Source organism: Cetorhinus maximus, chromosome 2, assembly GCF_964194155.1.
Source record: "Cetorhinus maximus chromosome 2, sCetMax3.hap1.1, whole genome shotgun sequence".
Lineage (NCBI taxonomy): Eukaryota > Metazoa > Chordata > Chondrichthyes > Lamniformes > Cetorhinidae > Cetorhinus > Cetorhinus maximus.
Genome location: NC_135880.1, coordinates 203,569,420 through 203,585,743, shown reverse-complemented (window position 1 = coordinate 203,585,743; position 16,324 = coordinate 203,569,420).

Genomic DNA, 16,324 nt, shown 5'->3' with positions numbered 1-16,324 from the left:
GCCTTCAGTTGACAGGAACATTCACATAACCATCAAATGTATTAACAAAATTGCAATTAATTTACATGACTAGCATACTCATGACTCAAAAGTGACATTTTTTTCTTAACTTTCCTAACTCTAGCGCTACGTCTGGGTGCAGCCCCGACATCGCAGCAGAGGTGGAGGCAGCCTGCTGACCACTACGTCCTGATGTCTGCGATGACCTTGGCAGACATCTTCTGGTAGCCCGATGCCTGGAGGGCCCTGGCCTGAGAAAGGTCACTTGCTCAGGGGCAGAAGCACCCTCGGTGGCCTGAGAAGCTGGAGTGGCTGGGGTCACAGGCAGAGGGGGCTGTGAGCAGATGCACATCCTTGGAGTGTCCTAAGAGGATGCCCCCAGGGTGTCCGGCTGACGCTCATACTCCCTGTGGGTGCCCAAGGCCCCCACCCTAACTCCTGCAGGAGATGGTGCACCTGGAGGGTGGTCAAGGTGCCTTGTCCCCATGTCGCCTACATCTTGATGGTGCCCACCAGGGTGTGATGCTATGGAGTGCAGGGCTGAGTGCAAATCTGGCAAGAGCTGCTGGACCAAGGTCTCCATGGTGGTCACCAGCCTTCCCTTAGCGACCTCGAGGCGTTCGCGTGTCGGAGCCATGATGTTAGACAGAACGCGGACGGACTCCTCCATCATTCGCTCTAGTCTGCTGTGTAACTGCCAAATCTCTGTCTGATGTTCCGACGCCTGTCGTTGCATCTCCAGCATTGATCTGGCGGCTGCTTCCAGAGGCTCATCATCTGACTCAGACTGAGCGGGTGGCTGGTCTCCAGCAGCCCTCTGAGTGCTGGACACCTGGGCTGTCCCTGCCTCCGACTGCTGTGGGGATGTGTCAGTGAGTTGTACCCCAGAAAGTGAGGCCGAGCCTAATCTACAGCTGTGCCCCCCCTCCTAGCATGCTAACAAAACTTAAACGTATCCCCTAATTTTCTCCCCCATCTCTTCCAAAGGTGATGTCTGTTGTTGTGATATTCATGGAACCTAATCACTCCCTCGTGGATATTAAAAACATTTAAAGTTAGGTTATCCGACCATGGAAACATCACAGCAGAATGCTATCCTGTATTCCATCAAACATCTGCACAGATGTTCTTTCCAACCATAGCACCTGGGTAGCAGTCGGGAGAGGAAACCCATCATTTTCCCTTTACCCTGCCCAGTTGTTCTGAAGCCAATTGTAGCATTTTTCTCTGGGACTTTCCTGGTCTCAGTTGTCAAACAAGGCTGGACATTTGCTAACCCAAGCCCCTGGAACAAAACCTCACCCCTTCCTCTCCCTCCCAGAACCATGATAGGGTCCGCCTTGTCCTCACTTATCATCCCACCAGCCTCCACAGTCAAAGGATCATCCTCCGCCATTTCCGCCAACTCCAGTATGATGCCACCATCAAACACATCTTCCCTTCACCCCCACCGGCGGCATTCCGCAGGGATCGTTCCCTCCGGGACACCCTGGTCCACTCCTCATTCACCCCCTACACCTCAACCCCCTCCCACGGCACCTTCCCATGCAACCGCAGAAGGTGCAACACCTGCCCCTTTACTTCCCCTCTCCTCACCGTCCAAGGGCCCAAACACTCCTTTCAAGTGAAGCAGCATTTCACTTGCACTTCCCTCAATTTAGTCTACTGCATTCATTGCTCCAAATGCGGTTTCCTCTACATTGGAGAGACCAAACGCAGACTGGGTGACTGCTTTGCAGAACACCTTCGGTCTGTCCGCAAGCATTACCCAGACCTCCCTGTTGCTTGCCATTTCAACATTTCACCCTGCTCTCATGCCCACATGTCCGTCCTTGGCCTGCTGCCTTCTTCCACTGAAGCTCAACGCAAACTGCAGGAACAGCACCTCATCTTCCGACTAGACACTTTACAGCCTTCCGGACTGAATATTGAATTCAACAATTTTAGATCATGAACTCTCTCCTCCATCCCCACCCCCTTTCCGATCCTCCCCCTTTGTTTTTCCAATAATTTATATAGATTTTTCTTTTCCCACCTATCTCCATTATTTTTAAATGTATTTCCATCCATTGTTTTATCTCTACTTTTTAGCCTTTTTCGATTCCTTCACCCCACCCCACCCCCACTAGGGCTATCTGTACCTTGCTTGTCCGGCTTTCTACCCTTAATTAGCACATTCCTTAGATAATATCACCACCTTCAACACCTCTTTGCCCTTTTGTCTGTGACATCTTTTGGTTATCTCCACCTATCACTGGCCCTCTATCCAGCTCTACTTGTCTCCCACCCCCCCCCACTTAAACCAGCTTATATTTCACCCCACTTCTATTTTTACTTAGTTCTGTTGAAGAATCATACGGACTCGAAACGTTAACTGTGTTCCTCTCCGCAGATGCTGCCAGACCTGCTGAGTTTTTCCAGGTATTTTTATTTTTATTTCCCTTGGAACAAAAGATTTGTGACTGACAGATATTGTAGGTTCGCATATGGAAAGAGCAGCACTAGCTGGATCTGAAGGCAGCTGGCTGCGACTAGAGTATTTGAAAATGCAGTTTCAGTTGTGCTCTTCATCAGCTGTAGATTATCACTCTAACTTGCTGTCATTTCAGCACAGCTATCAATTCTTCAGAATGGATGTTACCACACATTAGTATCATGGAGTTTATTGCCATGTGCACTAACAGTTGCTATCAGGAAAGAACAGATGTGGGATACAGTAAAGGCAGCCATCAGCTTTGCAGTATATATCTGAAGGAAGATGTGTGTCCTTACCTGAGGGTGAGATTGCATCATCTGAAGTTTCCAGCAATTCTGCTGAATCACTACTAGGTGATTATTATTCAACGTGTAATACTATCCACTTTAAAATGAGGATTCTGCCTAAGAGGCTTGACAAATTTTTCAATCTGTGAAGATGAAGTGAATTTGCAATACTTCAACAAAATGCTTGCAACTTTCTCACACTGATGGAAAACATTGCTATTATTCAAATCTCCAAACTCTGATATAATTTCTATATTTTACTTTATTTTAGTCTGCATCATGTGGATAACACTTCTAAACTACTTTGGCATCTAGCCTTTGGATTCTCAGATTATGCTCCTGAGGTGTTGGGAAAAAAACAAAAACATAATCAAAATATCTCACTATACGACACAAGAATACGACACACCATTTGAATTAGCCAACCTTTGATTATTAGTGAGTTCCCCTGATGCCTCAGTATGTTTATTCAAATAGATGAAACAGTATAAGAGGTGGGTTCAATCTCCAGTTAGTTGATTCCAATTGGACACTCAGATTAGAGAGTTTACCTAGGTTAGAGAGGGGAAATTTAGCTAAGGTTCCTGTCTTATTGGTTATCTGCTGATACCTTCAGAAAGTGTACATGAGTTGTTGGATGTTGGTGAGGACAGATTTGGGCTTTGTTGGGCTGTTCTATTACTCATTGAGGTTCATTTCTGGAGAGATAGAATTGAAACACAATGAATTTATGTTAAATTTGTATAGAACCTTCATTAGGCCACACTTTGAGTACTTTGAACAATTCCAGTCTCTATAAAAAGGCCATAAAGGCACTGAAGTAGGTGCAATAAAGATTTACTCAGATGATACCAGAACTGTGAAGTTATACCGGCTAAGAAAGATTGAACAGGGAAGAATGAGGGGGTGACCAGGTGGAGATCTTTAAGATTATGAAAAGGTGCGATTGGGTAGACATGGAGATTTGCAGGGGAGACAGGAACCAAGGACCAACTAATAAATCTAATGAGGAATTCAGAGAAACTTCTTTATTCAGAGAGTGGTTAATGTGGAACTCACTACCACAACGAGTGGCTGAGATGAGTAGCATTGATATATTGAAGGGGAAACTAGTTAAACACATAAGGGAAAAGGAAATGGAAAAAGATTATTATGGGGTAATGTGAGGAAGGTTGGGAGAAGCTTTTGTGGAGCCTAAACAGCAACATAGACCTGTTGGGGAGAACGAGCTGTTTCTGTGCTGTAAATACAAGGTAACTATGTAATATGGTTTGTGATATTTACAAATGAGGCTGAGACAAGACAAATGGTTATTTTGCTGAGGCACTAAAGGTAGCAGTGGTATGTTCCTCAGCAAGAAAGTGGCACATTCAGCAAAGGAGGGGAGAGAATTGTCAAAATGATGAAACATTTTCCTGGTAGATTTCAGTTTTGAACTTGAACAATGTGCCTACACACAGCACAACTGTTGATAAAAATAATTAAGGGCAGGTTTTTCCAGTTGGTGAGCGGGGGCGGGGCCCGCTCGCCGATGCGTAAAGTGACACGGGGATACGTGGGGCGTGTGTCCCGACGTCACCCCGTGTCATTTAGATTTTCAGTTCGGCAGGCACATAGCCGATTCGGCTACACGCCCTCCGAGCTGTCAACAGCCTATTAAGGCCATTAAAAAACGCATTAACCTGACTGATGCACCTGCCCGTCCAACCTTAAGGCTGGCGAGCAAGCCGGGAACCCAGGCGGGTCCCAGAGAAAATATAAAACTTCATCCACGGTGGGATGAGGTTTCATGAGGGTTTTTAAATTTATCTCAAATGTTTAAATCAAAGTTATGGACATGTCCCAAATCATGTGACAGTGTCTCATGAGGGGACATGGCAGGGAAATTTTTTTATTATCTTTATTTCAACTTTTGAATTGGAGCCGATCTCCCTGAGGCAGCATCTTGTCTCAGGGAGGTCTGTGCGCTCTTTCGTATGCATATGTGAAAGAGCGCACTCCTGGCTGAGGGAATCCCCCCCGCCTGCACAGGGAGCGCATAGCGCTTCCTGGCGGACGTCACACTGGGCGGCCCTTAATTGGCCCACCCACATAAAATGGCAGCATGCCCCCGACCAGGGGTGCCGATCGGAGGCCCGCCTGCCTGCCCACACTGGCTCTCGTACATCCCCCCTCCCGAGGGAGGAAAATGTTGCCCTAAATTGCTGGTATTCATTTTAAATCAGGTCTAAATGTATAGGTGCAGTATTATGTAACCACACTGACCTCAGTTCCTTGCCCAACTGGCTTTGCAAAAGTTCTGAGTCCGCTGTAGAAAGTAGAGGTATAAAGAATTGTGTGATTAATGAGCTACCGTCATTGGGGTTTGGAATGCTAAAAGGAATTCTGTGTTTTATACTTTGGACAATGAGTTTAAAAGCAATGATGTAGACATTGTATAGACCATTAGTAAGCCTAAGTTGGAATGTAATATGCCATTTTGACTGCCTCATTATAAGAAGAACATGAAAACTTTGGAAATGGTGCCTTGAAGACTCGTGAGAATAGTATCAGCAATAAAAGGTTATTAATAGTGAAGAAGAAAGATTTGAAAGTTGGGCCTATTTACATTGGAGCAGAGAATGCTAAGGGGATTTCTAAGGGTTTTCAAAGTAATGAAAGGTTGTGATAGACTAATTAGTAAAATATTGTTTCTTTTGTTTGGTGATTCAGGTAACAAGAGGGAATAATCATGTGAGAAGAATGAAGGGAATAATTTAGAATAATAAAGATTCACTACGCTCTGAGAAAAAAAAAATTCTCCTCATCTCTGTCTTAAATGAGTGACCCTTTATTTTTAAACAGTGATCCCTAGTTCTAGATTCTCCCATAAGAGGAAACATCCTATTCACATCCACCATGTCAAGACCCCTCAGGACCTTAAAGGATTCAATAAAGTTGCCTCTTACTCTTCTAAATTCCAGTGGGTACAAGCCTAACCAGTCCAACCTTTCCTCATAAGGCAACCAGCCCAGTCTTGGTATTAGTCTAGTATTATTGAAATAGAGAATATTTTAACCCAAGTAACAATTTAAAGGCAGAGCCACTTTGCATGGCTAGGCAAAAAGCCAGATGGCCCAGCTAAGTAAGTGGCAGTTATTATTCCAAAAAAAAAAGAAAGAATTGTGACTTGTACAACATCAGGGCAGCTCTAAAGTGATTTGCTGCCAATGGAGTATTTTTGAGGGTTAGTCACTGTTGCAATGTATGAAATGCAGCAAATAATTTGTACACAGTAACCTACCACAAATAGCAATGTGGTAATAGCCAGATCATCTGTTTCTTTTTTATGATGGTGCTTGAGGGGTATATATTGGCCAGGACATTGGGAAAACTCCCCTCCACCATGAGATCTTTTACATCCATCTGAGAGGTCAGATGGGATCTTGATCTAACACCTCATCTGGAAGATGCCACCTCCAGTATTGTAACACGTCTCAGTAGGATCCTAGGGAGCTGTTTTGAGGATAGCAGGCAAGCTCCCAATTCTGCCGGCCCAATCACAGGACTGGCAGCCTCAAACTGAAAACACCTTCAGATGTGAACATAAATAATTATTTTAGAGGGACCAAGCCTTGGGATGGAGAGGAAGTTCCTCTGGCAGTGTTTATTGTGCCTTGAGTACCGTCTTTGCTACCAGTGGCCCTCTCTTTGGGGATTGAAGCCTCCAGCTCTAGTGGTGTCCCACGAGCCTGCCGCATGGAGGCCACTTCCAATGAGGCAGTGGGCAACCCGTGTGGTAAGGGGCCGTTCTGCTGTAGACAAAATGCTGGCAGGCCCTTTATTTTGCCCCTAATTGGACCCTTAATTATCTAAATTGGTTGCTGCCCCGGGCAGCGAGCAGCCAATCCGTATTCCGGCTCATCTCTTAGAAAGTTCCCCGGAAGCAGGAACATGTTGCCAATGTGGCAATCACCTTATTAAAGATAATTGCTAGTTAAGCAAGTGATGGGCATTGATTATTCCTTCTAAATAGAATAAAAAGATTCAGCTGGGCCAATTTATGTTGAAGTTACTTGGAAGTTAGTAGTACTGAGAGTTGTCTTGAAAATAAACTAGCTTGAACCAAAAGACCAGCCTGGATTAATTCTTCTACCACAACCTCTTATTGTGAGTAATACACGTCCGGGATCCACCTCAATGAGTCTCACTGTTATTTTCCAAACTGTTATAGAGTTGATTTTCCAGGCAACTTTTCTTGGTGGACACATTTAACTTTATTTACAAGACAGCAGCAGCAACTACATGTGTGCATCAAACTCTATAGCTAAAGAAGAACTCTCTCTAGAGGTTCCCCATGCTGTGAACGCATTGGTTTACACAGATCATGTGATCTTACAACACACGGTTATTCTTAAAGCTACAGTCCTACATTTCTCAAAACTATAATTACTACATTCCTCCCCCTTTAACTTTTATGTACATTTTGTATTTACAAGGATATTTAGCTCATGACAATACAGTATTTACACAGGTCATGAAATTAAAAGTTCAGTCTTTCAGGTGGTTTCCTGATCCATGGAATGTCGTAGCTCCACAACTTCAGATTCTTTTGCAGGAAACACATTCTCTGGAACTGCATTAACATCAGGTACCTCATTAGGCACATGCAGATCAGGGTCTTCCATTTCAACAGAGACATCGGGCATGTCTGTTCTTGGTTGAGCAACTTCAACAGGAATCACTGGTTCAGCAATGGTTACAGGTGGAACATCATTTTGTTGGGGTAGCTCCCTTCTTAAATGATCCACATGCTTATGGGTGATCTGGACCTCCACTTCCACATGGTATGATAATGGCCTGATCACAGAGTTTACTTTACCAAGTAAACACTTTGGTCCCCCACCAAAATTCTTTACATATACTTACTCTCCAACGTAAATTGTCGCTCACGACTATGCAAATCATGAGTCGCTTTTTGGTTCCCTTGACTTTTCTCCACCTTCCCTTCTAAATTGGGAAGTATCAGGCTTAGTCTTGTTCGAAGATGGCACCTCATCAATAACTCTGTATCCTCCTTCTACATGTCTTCTTCTTTCTACCACAGAATTTAGCCTTGTCCTTCTTTTTGACTCCACTGTCAGCCCGACTTCTCTCAGATGCAATTTCAACTTGTCTTAGTTCAGAAGTTGAGCTACCCATGGCATCATTGTCTACTCACATCTTGGAAAGTTCTACGGCTTCTGCATTCAAAGCCTCCTTAGCTTCATTTACCTGATTCTTCAGCTATTCTGTCTCCTCCTTGTATCTGTTGGCTTCCTCTTGGAAATTTGAATGTTGCTGCGCCTTCTCTGTTGACTGGTTCTTCGATTGCCTCAGAGAGATGCTAAATTCTTCCTATTTCTCTTCGTAATTTTTCAGAGGCACAAACTTTGACCTGAGGGATCCATGAAGGTCTTTCAACAGGCTTTCCTCTTCTTTGCGAAGTCCACTTACTTCATCTTGAATTCTGTAATTCAGCAGAGTCTCCTTGAGTTTCTTATGCTGTTTTTCCATGTCGTTGTTTAAGACAGTCTTAATTTCTTCAGGTTACTGAATGGCTACATATTCCTTTTTCATCCAGTTGCAGTCCTCGGCCTCTCGAGGCTCTTTCTGAAGTACCTTGCCTTGTTCCTTTTCCAACTCAGGGACCTTTCCTGCTTCCTTTTGAAATCTCACTGGCCAACCAAGGTTAATTTCACTCAACCAATTTCAACTTAGAAGGTTTGGTCCTCTGCCTTCTAACACCATCACTGTTAGATGTGTCAAATGGTGCCTATAATGAGCAGTTACTCTGGTGATACCTTTTACTGGATTTCTTTGCCGGTGTACATTTTCGACTTGGCAGATGTTTGTTCCAAATTTAATTGTTTTTCATATTTATTTAAATATTTGAAAGTGTGTTCTCCTATTACAGTGGTAGAAGCACCCATGTCTACTTCCATTTTTAAGGGTTTACCATTCACTTGCAATGTGACAGTAATTGGCTCTGTCTTCCCAACTTTCATGTTGAATAAGGAATAAAAGTCAGAATTGGTCGTTTCTGGCTCTGCCACACCATATACTTCATTGGACTTCGATTGTTGTCTGGAAACCTGTTTAAATCTAGTTTTGCAATGTTTCAATATGTGTCCACTCCTGTGACAAAAATAACACTCCATCTTTTTAAATTTCCAATCGTTGGGAGTCTGTTTCCATGTTGATAAAAATTAGTTTTCAACTTTGTTGCTAAGCTGCTTCCTCTCAATTTTTGTTTAGCAGGGGCTGTTTCCGGCTTTGCGGCAGAGTCCCGGTTTTTTGAACAAAAACAGAATTACCTGGAAAAACTCAGCAGGTCTGGCAGCATCGGTGGAGAAGAAATCAGTTAACGTTTTGAGTCCTCACGACCCTTCGGCAGAACTGAGTATAGTTAGGAGAAAGGAGAAATATAAGCTGGTCTAAGGTGGGGGGGGCGGGGGGAGAGAGAAGTTGAGGGTGTGGTGATTGTGGGGACAAGCAAGCAGTGATAGGAGCAGATAATCAAAAGATGTCACAGACAAAAGGATCAAAGAGGTGTTGAAGGTGGTGATATTATCTAAGAAAAGTGCTAATTAAGAATGGAAGACAGGACACTCAAGGTACAGCTCTAGTGGGGGTCGGGTGGAAAGACTAACAAAGTTTTAGTTTTAGATTTAAAAATAATGGAAATAGGTGGGAAAAGAAGAATCTATATAAATTATTGAAAAAAAAGGGAGGGGGGAGAAACGGGGTGGGGATGGGGGGAGGGGGAGTTTAAGATCTAAAGTTGTTGAATTCAATATTCAGCCCGGAAGGCTGTAAAGTGCCTAGTCGGAAGATGAGGTGCTGTTTCTCCAGTTTGCGTTGGGCTTCACTGGAACATTGCAGCAAGCCAAAGACAGACATGTGGGCAAGAGAACAGGGTGGAGTGTTAAAATGGCAAGCGACAGGGAGGTTTGGGTCTTTCTTGCGGATAGACCGCAGGTGTTCTGCAAAGCTGTCGCCCAGTTTGCGTTTGGTCTCTCCAATGTAGAGGAGACCGCATTGGGAGCAATGAATGCACTAGACTAAGTTAGGGGAAATGCAAGTGAAATGCTGCTTCACTTGAAAGGAGTGTTTGGGCCCTTGGACGGTGAGGAGAGAGGAAGTGAAGGGGCAGGTGTTGCATCTTCTGCGTGGGCATGGGGAGGTGCCATAGGTGGGGGTTGAGGAGTAGGGGGTGATGGAGGAGTGGACCAGGGTGTCCCGGAGGGAACCATCCCTACGGAATGCTGTCAGGGGGGGTGAAGGGAAGATGTGTTTGGTGGTGGCATCATGCTGGAGTTGGCGGAAATGGCGGAGGATGATCCTTTGAATGCGGAGGCTGGTGGGGTGATAAGTGAGGACAAGGGGGACCCTATCATGTTTCTGGGAGGGAGGAGAAGGCATGAGGGAGGATGCGCGGGATATGGGTCGGACACGGTTGAGGGCCCTGTCAACGACCGTGGGTGGAAAACCTCGGTTAAGGAAGAAGGAGGACATGTCAGAGGAGCTGTTTTTGAAGGTAGCATCATCAGAACAGATGCAACGGAGACGAAGGAACTGAGAGAATGGGATGGAGTCCTTACAGGAAGCGGGGTATGAGGAGCCCTGTTCTCTTGCCCACATGTCTGTCCTTGGCTTGCTGCATTGTTCCAGTGAAGCCCAACGCAAACTGGAGGAACAGCACCTCATCTTCCGACTAGGCACTTTACAGCCTTCCGGGCTGAATATTGAATTCAACAACTTTAGATCTTAAACTCCCCCTCCCCCCATCCCCACCCCGTTTCTCCCCCCTCCCTTTTTTTTCAATAATTTATATAGATTCTTCTTTTCCCACCTATTTCCATTATTTTTAAATCTAAAACTAAAACTTTGTTAGTCTTTCCACCCCACCCCCACTAGAGCTGTACCTTGAGTGTCCTGTCTTCCATTCTTAATTAGCACTTTTCTTAGACAAATATCACCACCTTCAACACCTCTTTGATCCTTTTGTCTGTGACATCTTTTGATTATCTGCTCCTATCACTGCTTGCTTATCTCCACAATCACCACACCCTCAACTTCTCTCTTCCCCCGCCCCCCCACCTTAAACCAGCTTATATTTCACCTTTCTCCTAACTATGCTTCAGTTCTGCCGAAGGGTCGTGAGGACTCAAAACGTTAACTGATTTCTTCTCCACCGATGCTGCCAGACCTGCTGAGTTTTTCCAGGTAATTCTGTTTTTGTTTTGGATTTCCAGCATCTGCAGTAGCTTTTAGCTTTTTGTTTTTATCCCGGTTTTTTGCACCACTTTAGGCTGACTGTTCCTGTCCAACTAGGAGAACGGCACCATTTTGCACCATTTGGATTGCTTGTGAATCCCTTACAGTGCTTTCCATTGCAAGCGCTATTTCTTAAAATCAAGATTCACTTCAGCCAGCAATCTTCACTGAATAGTGTCCTCCTGCACACCACATACCAAACGATCCCTGAACATATCATTCAAAATCACAATATTCCATTAATTGTTTTAGTTTCACCATGTAGGTAGCAATGGTCTCCCCCGGGGGTTCTCCTCCGTGTATTGAACCTGAATCTCTGCATTTTGGCTGAGGGCTTGGGTTGTAAATGTCCCTTAACAAGGTCTACTAATTCACTGAAAATCTTCGAATCTGGGGCACTTGTGGCTGTCAAGCGTTGAATTAAACAGTAAGCTTTCCTCCCACAAATACTCAGGATAATCGTCCTCCTCTTTTCCTCCCCCGTGATTTCATTGGCTTGAAAGAAGAAAGCGAGACGTTCTATATATTGAGACCACTCATCTGTGGCTGGTTCAAAGGGATCGATTCTGCCAAACTGTGGCATCTCAGATGAGTATATCTTCCTTTCTTTTTAATGAACTTAGATATTCACAATCTCTGGGTGAGGTATAGAACCATATCTGTTTTATCCTCGTCGCCAGTTTGTTATGGAGTTGATCTTTCAGGCAACTTTTCTTGGTGGACACATTTAACTTTATTTACAAGTCAGCAGCAGCAACTACATGGGCAGAAATTTGTGCTGAGCCCACGGGCGTGCGACCGACCCACTCGAGTGTAAAATGATGCCCAATGGCATTGAACGAATATGGGAGTCAGCGTGATATTTCAGTCGGCGGGCACGTGTGGGAGTCGGCGGCGCGCCCGGCAACAGTTAACAGGCCTATTGAGACCATTAGAGTTCTACCTGTATGAAAATTTTCACTGCCCATACAACTTTACGGTTGGCGGGCAGGTAAAAAAGCCATGCGGTCTTTGGATTTTTTAGGAAACCTCATCCACGGGCGGGATGAGATTTCCAACAGCAATTAAAAATTAAATAATTTAAAAACAAATTCATTCATATGTCCCTGCTCATGTGACAGAGTCACATGAGGGGATATGTTTGTAACATTGCTATTTTTTTAATTTTTAATATTATAAATCTTAACTCCCTGAGGCAGCTCTGCGCCTCAGAGCGCTTTCATTGCACACACTCGCGCGCATGCACAAACTTCTACGCTCACCCTCCTCCTGCCCCCACTGGCAGCACTAAGTTGTAGCGCGTGTTTCACGCTGGCTGGCCATTAATTGGCTAGCCAGCATGAAATCGACGTCGGGGCCCGAACGCGACACCAATCGTTTTCGTGACCGCTCCTGAGCCCGCCCGCCGAGCCCACCTGCCCGCCACGCCCACCTGGCAAGGTAAGAATCCTGGCCCACGTGTGCATCAAACTCTATAACTAAAGAAGAACTCTCTCTAAAGATTCCACGTGCTACTAACTCATTGGTTTACACAGATCATGTGATCTTACAGCACAGGATTATTCTTAAAGCTACAGTCCTACGTTTCTCAAAACTACAATTGCTACAAAAGCCCTTCCGCCTCCAACTCTGCTACCCTAGAGCCAGGGAAATCCTGCCCATACCTACATGTAAGCAGCAGAGGGCTCAGCAAATCTTAAACTGAACTTCTTTTAAACAGGTGTGACCACACCATTTCTCCTCAACAAAAGCCCACCGCCTTAACATTGGTTTCATAAAGTATTTAGTTTCTGAAAAATGTCTGTTATATTGTGACTGTAATGTTCCCAAATTGAGATTGTACTTGCTGGAGAGCCTATGATCTTCTGCTGCAGAATTCTGAGGCACCTTATTACAAGGGATTTTTGAAAAGCACTCAATCTGTGCAAGTCAGAGAAAGAAAGGAGGGAAGGCCTGAATGAAATGTAGAAAGTAGTAAATTATGTAAAGCCATTTCCTGAACATTAATTTAAAATTAGGTAGGACAGCAGGGATAGTGAAACCCAACTTAGACCTGACCCTAGAAGGGACGTCTTCACACTAAAGGCGATAAACATCTGGAGCGATCTAATGGCTAGAGAAAGACAGACACAAGCATTAGGAAGACATAGAACACAATAAGATATAAGTTGAGAGAGCTAAAGTACTAAGAGGGATGAGATTCATATTTTGGGCTATCAAAAAGGACTTTAATTCAGCCCAAAGGCACATTTTTGCTTGAGCAGGTTATGAATTTTCAATCGGTGAATACTGATCTGTCGCTGGGCTTAATACTCTTTGTTTATATTCATCAAGTAGAACAGTCAGTTTTCACAATAAGCCTCATCGATTGTCGAACTGAAGGCCTTTGCAAACATAGATTTGAGATATATATTACACCTGTTGTTAAGGGTGCACAAAGCTTTCCTGTTTGCCAGTAAATCTGTCCGACTCTGACAGATGACATTATTGAAGTCCTTGGTAAGTGTAGACCAGACCCACATCTCAAAGGAAGGAATTACTTTCCCCAGAAAGCACCTTGTCAGCCAACAGTGTTTTAGTTCTGAGTCGACTGACTGCCTTTTTTGTTTTTTTTAAAAAGGTGCCTTGATGTGAAGTAATATGAATTCATAATTTTAATGCTTCCTGAACGCACTGAGGTGTCATATGCAATTTACTTACAGACAAAATAGAGAGTAAGGAGTTCCAAAGCAGAAATCATATATCAAGTATTTTAAAATGTAGATTTATTTACTACACAAGACCTGAGGATGTGAAAGCTTGTATCATCCATTATGGAAGGTTGACTAGACATGAATCTGTTTTCAGCTTCTCACCATTACTGCTGTCACATTACCAGCTAATCCCTGTGATAACCTTTTCATTATTTTGAGATCCATGCAGGACTGAAACCTTTGTGCTCTGACTAGATTCATGCATGTTTACACATCAATTTTCATAAGAGGCACTCTGAAAGCGGATCTAATCTATTCCCTGATGAGGAGCCCACAATCTTCCATAACATCTTTTCTACAGGCTATGTTTCTCCCTTTCTAAGCGCTGCCATTTCCTGGGACCTTTATCTCATTTAATCAGCTGCTTGGGGTGGGGGAAAGGAGCGCACAAAAACAATACAGAATTACTTGCCCTCTAATCTTCCCAGCCTCCCTGAGGACACAAACAACTCCCCTGCTGGCGCTGGTGAATCTGGAAACACATCAATTATAGAACCAATGTCCCACTATAGCTCATACTGCATGTCACAGCAATGTACAGGTTTTTTGCATACGGTTAATGGGAATGCTTCAATACTATTAGCATACATTGTTTAAAAAAGAATTATACTGAACAAAAATTGATTATTTTTGCCAATTCTATTAACGGTGGTAAAACCAGGAGCAAAGGTTATGGAGGATACAACAAAACTCATCGAATTGACTCACAGAATGGTTGCAGCAAAGAACATTATTGGGCTGGTCCAGCCCATTCCAGCTCTCTGCAATGCTAATTAAGCTAGTCCCACTCACCCAACCTTTCCCCACATAGCCCTGCAATTTTTTCTCCTTGAGGCACTTATCCAATTTCCTTTTGAAAACAGGATTGAATCTATATCTACCACACATGCAGTTATGAATCCCTGATCGTAATCACTTGCTGCGTAAAAACATATTTTCCTTGTATTTTTCAGTGGCTAATAACCATCTAAGGGCCAATCCAATTCCCCATCATCACTCACTTCTTAAACAAAAACATGTTATAACACTGACAGAAAAAAAATCACTGCTTAAAGATAATTTATTTCAATTGATTCCGAAAATTAATGCATGTTCCCTTATCAATATGTAAAAACCTCCAAAAAAAACTTACTACTTTACTGAAATAAAGGCACAAACAACTCAATGTTGCTTTTTTCCTGAACAAGACTGCAAGCTGTGCATAGCCATCAAGGTAGAACTGTTACCATCTGCAAGTGTGCAGCGCTAATTTATATCCTCCCTGTACTGTGAAGGACATCTGTCTCTTGGCTACATTTGCAACAGTAAAGGTAGGGTTTTAATTATAGTTTGTCATGCTCATAATCTATTATTTGCAAGCAATGCTTGTTGAGTTGGGGAGTTGACTTCTGGGCTCGCTCATTTTGAATGAATCTATATACCCTAATGTTATGATACAGCATTTGGTAAAGGCTGAGTTGTTTAAATCCCAGAGTGAAACTTGAACAACTATCATAACCTATATTTTCCATTGGTATGTTTGAGATGCAGCTCTGAATTCAGGAATAAGGCCACCAAGCCTCGAAATGTTTTTTATATAAGCTAAATTAAACATTTATTAATTAAACACAACAAATTAAACACATACACATGTCTATAAATTACTACCATAATAACTTTTAAACAGATCCCCAAATTAATCACTCCCAGGTAAATCTTCACCAAGGCAACAGGAACCCATAGTGCTTAAATATGCACCAGGCAAAGCACATTTGACGTTACACATTCAAAATGAGGTTCCTTGCAATTTGGTTCCTTTGCAGACATTGTTGTAGGTTTACAGGTTGGTTAGATCCTAAATGCCTCTGCCTTACACATACAAACTCCTTTCTGTTTTTACCTAGCTTTTCCTTTGAATGTAAATTTTCCATCATATCATTAGGCTTTTAACATCGCACCTTCTAACAATAATATTTTCATCCCACTAATTTTATTAGTAATAGAAACACATTGCTTGGCATATCCCAGCTAGGTGCAAGATTTCACACATTCTTTGAATGCTTTATTCACTGGATGCAAATGTACTCTTTACCTTCTATCCTTACTTACTGTTTACCCAATTAACATCTCAAACTACGATACATCATAGCACCCAGACTTGCTGGCTTTAATCCAATTAAGACAAACACAGACTCACACCCCATTACAATTCTGTTTAAAAAAATAATTTCCAATAACATTATAGACATTAATATCTCTTCATGACATTCCCCTCTATTCAAAAATGAACCATCATAATTTCAAATGACGGCTTCATTTTTAATAACCCACCTCACACTATCTCCTATACTTATTACACTATTACATTACCAGATGCATGCATTAACATAACAATATATACACACAAGTCCTTGGTATTAATATAAATCACTCTAATCCAGTGTCCAGGTTTTTTAAAATGCCCAATTTTCCCTTTAAGCTTCAAACTCTTGATAACGCATTTGCGAACAGATTTTCTCGATCAGCAACAT